Raw genomic sequence first — 4624 nt, 5'->3', positions numbered from 1 at the left:
CAATACTAATTAACTTGAATATTAGTTTAGACATTGATTGTTTTTAGTTGTTTCTTTTCATCTTTGTGTTCTCTTTTATTGCATTTTTATTTGCATTTTTTGAGTGTTTCAAAAAATAAAAAATTAAAAAAAATCAAAATTTTAATCGTTGTGATATTCTATTTCTTCTTTGTAGGTCACATTGGTGTATGGTACGTTCTAATAAGACTAAAATTCCTCTTGACTTAGAAATCAAACGTACAACAAAGAAGTTAAGGAAAAACGAAAAAGAGAGAAAAAGCAAGTTTATCTCAACAAAACATGGGAGACGAAATTATGGGGCAAAGGAATGGGCAAGCTAGAGCTTTAAGGGATTATGCTATGCCCTCTATTCAAGGAACATCCTCCAGCATCACCAGACCAACCATAGGGGCAAATAATTTTGAGATTAAGCCAGCTATTATTCAAATGATTCAAACCTCTATTCAGTTTAGCGGGTTACCGAATGATGACCCCAATGCTCACATGACTAATTGTTTGTAGATTTGTGATACTTTTAAGCAAAATGGTGTCTCTAATGATGCAATTAAACTTAGGCTATTTCTTTTTTCATTAAGAGATAAAACTAAGTATTGGTTGAACTCTTTGCCTGTAGGGTCCATTACAACATGGGATGATTTGGCATATAAATTTCTCAACAAATTCTTTCCACCTGCGAAAATTGCAGAGATGAGGAATGATATAACCAATTTCATGCAAGCAGACATGGAGAATTTATATGAAGCATGGCAATGATTTAAAGAGTTGTTAAGAAGATGTCCTCATCATGGGCTTCTAAAGTGGTTAGTGGTTCAAACATTTTATAATGGTTTAAATCATAACACTAGTATTACTATTGATGCAGCTGCAAGAGCTTTAATGGGAAAAGAGACTGATGAAGATTATAACCTTCTTGAAGAGATGGCCAACAATAGTGATGATAATCTTATGAAGTGGTAGCCACATGTTCCCTTCGTGCCTCTTCAGACGTACCTGCAATGGAGACAGGGACTTGCTCCCCTAGTCAATCTCTGATGATCAAGTCAGATCTCCCCCCTAAAATTGAATTCAATATATTTACTTAAATTGTAGGCAAAAACGAAAAAAGAAGTCCCTTCCTCTTACCTCTCATTCTCCTTTTAACCTTTTCTTGGGATATGGATCATAATAGATCTTCAGGATCTCCCCTCTGCTTTTCTCGGAACCTTCCTGATAAGGATTTCATAATAGCGTCCGTCTCCGAAGGGTTCGGGATAGCTGCTGCCTCTGTGACCTTCGGCGAGTTAGTCTGTTCCTACAGCCTCGGAGATTTCCTTACTGAGTGCCTATCCGATTGATGTGGTGATGCTTATCTGCTACGTGTCTTCTAGATCTAAGTGAGATGATCACAGGTGAAACTCCCTTTTAGGAAACATGTGTCCTGGCCGCTACTGGATATCTGCCCGGGGTATTGGCGTAATTATGGGACCGAGGGCATTCTCCTCATCACTTGCCCCCCCACTTCTTGAGCTCTTCGGTTTGAAGGACTCGAGCAGTGGTAAAGCTCCCAAGGCTCCTCCTCTTAACTTCTTGTTGATTGATATCTATAAGGTCCGGAGAGTTGGTTGTATTTTTCTCTTCTTTTTTTTTTTTGCGCGTGTCTGGAGGGCACGAGAATCGATTGGTTTCGACGGCGATATCCCTTCCCCATGCGTTGTCCAAAGCCTTTTCGTCTTTCGAGCCCTGCTAGCCCGGGGTAATTAATGCCCATTATTTCTCGCCCTTTGGTCTCTTACCCCTACAGTTTAAATAGGAACTCTCCACCCCCTTTACTTCTTTTCCCACTCGACTTTTCTTCAGCTTTAGCTCTTCTTGTGCCTGTAAGCGTTTTCCCTTTTTTTGCATCTCTTTCTACTACCTTTCTGCTATGGCGATAATTGGTTCCGGGAAGTTCAACTCCGCCAGCGCGGAGCTTATTGAGTGGGAAAAGCACATTGCCGCCTCTATTCCATGCTAATGGATGAGCCAGATGGAGTGTCAGCAGTTCAGAGAAAAATACAACGTCCCTGAAGAGTGGGAAGTGGAGTTCAATAGCCACCTGTGAGCGTGCCATCCCGTTGTCGGCTGCCTCTGCGTTTACAAGTGTGCTTTCGATAGGGGCTTTCGACTTCCCCCCGAAGAAGAGTGATGTCCTTACTTCAACATCTTACCATCGTTCCCGCCCAGCTGTCCCCCTTCGGGTGGCGATATCTGATGGGCTTCCTCCTTATTTGCTATACCGGTAAGATTGAGCCATCCGAAGACCTCTTCGACTACTTCTTCACCACCAACCGCGACCCAGGGGGGTGGATTTCCATCTCCCCCCGAATCGTGAAAGATGGCCACCTCCTCGCCTGCAAGGAGCGCCCTGAACTTGAGATTTTTTCTTCGATGCTCATGCAATCTGGCGGGTCGAAGGATTCTGATGATTGGAAAGAGCGCTTCGTCTTCGTCTGCCCTACGCCATCCGACTCTTCTCAAGAAATCTGGTCCGTCTGCAATGAGTGGACTCTAGATACCAAACACAAGCGTCCGAGCGTCGAGACCATCAAAGATTCTGCCAGCCGACTTATGAAGAGCAGCAGGAACTGGGAAGAGGGATGGCTTTCCAATCCCAGCCTTACCAAGGAGGGCTTAGACGGCGAAAACTGTGAGCTCTTCTTCCTTCATCCTCTTCTTTACTCCCTCTTCTTCCTTTTTCTGTATTTGATTTTTATCATTATCTCATTCTCAGTTGAAGAGCTCTCGGAGATATCGTATTCTCCTATCACCGGGGGAATGATTTTGGACTTCCCCGGGAGTAAGGGCCCCTCGGTTCCTCCCAGCAACCAGAGGATGTCGGAGAGGGCTGTACCTCCCGAGCGAACCCCGAAGAGCAGGAAGAATAAGAAAACCTCAACACCTTCTAGGTCGTGAAGAGTGGTGGAGGGAGATCCTCGGACCTTCCAAGAGGCTTCCAAGAGCGACGCCACTATGGGTTCGGGGGACCCATCTTCCGAACCCCTCGCTTCTTAGACTAGAGACCCCCTGAATGTGCAGCAGAAAACCTCCACCGTGCGTGCACCCCTGCCAATCTCTTCTGAAGATGATTCGGTAACCATTGCACAGGTACTTGCTGCAGTTCGTATAAAGGCACAGAAAAAACAAACCTTGGCAGGTACGGAGTCCACTGCCACATCTCCCAGTATCCCTATCAGTTCGGTTTTTAAACGAATATTAACGCCATTAGCACCAGCGGGGCGTTCAGAGTTGACAGGGGAGGCTTCGTTGGAAGAGGCTTCGGCGTTATCAACGAAGGAAATATTAGCACGCCGGAGGAAATGTCGCAGGACAGAGACCACCTCCCCGGCTGCCACTCCCTCCAAACCTCCGGCTCCTGAAGCCACCAATGCTCCCTCAACAGCTCTGACCCTACCGAGCACCCTACGAACCTCGAACGAAACCGACTACTGCGCCGAGATTTTGAGGGTATGACCGTGTTCCTTCCTCTTTTGAACTCCCCTTTTTTTATGCGAGTGAGTCTTAACCCATGTTCTGTTTTCACTTCCTCAGAACCTTACAGAGTTCTAAGGTTTGGTCTCTTGGCGAGAATCCAAACTTCGCGCCCGAATCACCTCCCTGGAGTCCGAGGTCGAAAGGCTCCGAGGGCTTGAGTCCCTCTCCTCCCAACTATCGAGTCTTGAACACCGCGTTCACATTTTGACCAAGTCTGTTGAGCTGGCGCAAGAAGATGCCCGACTCACCAATGAAGCTGAAGCTCAAGTGCGTGAGGATCTAGAGTTAGTCCAGAAAAACATGCTCGAGGCTAATCAGGCCAATTCCCGGCTCGGGGAGGAACTGGACGCCATGAAGGGTGTTAATAACCAGGTTCAGGAGGATATAAAAAGGCTTACTCTAGAGCTGAAGGAGGCCAAGAAGGGACAGGTTAAGGCGCTGGAGTCTTATTCCCGGTGCAAGGAAGACCTTCACACTGCTCATGTCCAACTCCAATCCGCCCTCAAGGATGCCCAAGTGGCTTTTCAAAATGGTCGTGAGGATTTCCGAAGCTCCGAAGCTTATGCCGCGGAGCTAGAAGAAGTTCTTTGAGGCGGGTTCGAGCACATGAAGAAACTCGTCAAAGAGCGCTTCCCAAACCTGGATGTAGACTTCATCCCCTTCGATGTTGCTGCCGCCTTGTCCTCTTTAGAGTAAATATTTTTGTATTCAAACCTGTTGCCGCAATAATAAAATTTTTAGATTTTTCGCACGATTTTCTTTTGCTACTGCCTTTTTTTTTGTCTTCTCTGCTTTTTATCGAGAACAAGAAAAGATCGTTGGGGATCAGGTTTGATCCTTCATTTTTGCCACCCCTGTTTATTTTGTTCATCGCAGAACTTGATCTTGCCATTTGCTCTGGCCCCCCAAGGATCACGTTTGATCCCCGTATCGTCTTCGAGGGGTTGAGCTTCAGGAGGATCATATCTAATCCTTTTATATTCGTCGAAGGTTTAGGCCTTTCGAGGATCATATCTGATCCTTTGTGTTTGCTGAGGGTTTGGGCCCCCCGAGGATCACATCTGATCTTTCGTTTTTGCCGGGGGTTCGGACC

General features: G+C 46.0%; 1 non-coding gene across 1 annotated transcript; it reads right to left on the bottom strand.

Annotated features, from left to right (window-relative positions):
• Positions 1-705: 705 nt before the first annotated feature.
• On the bottom strand, positions 706-812 carry LOC127796110 (small nucleolar RNA R71). The gene has a single exon (XR_008021939.1). It is a non-coding gene; the product is annotated as a small nucleolar RNA R71 (small nucleolar RNA).
• Positions 813-4624: the final 3812 nt, after the last annotated feature.

Source organism: Diospyros lotus, chromosome 2 (genome assembly GCF_014633365.1).
Source record: "Diospyros lotus cultivar Yz01 chromosome 2, ASM1463336v1, whole genome shotgun sequence".
NCBI classification, from domain to species: Eukaryota; Viridiplantae; Streptophyta; class Magnoliopsida; order Ericales; family Ebenaceae; genus Diospyros; species Diospyros lotus.
Note: the sequence above shows the minus strand (reverse complement) of the source record. Positions and strands in the feature narration are given on the sequence as shown.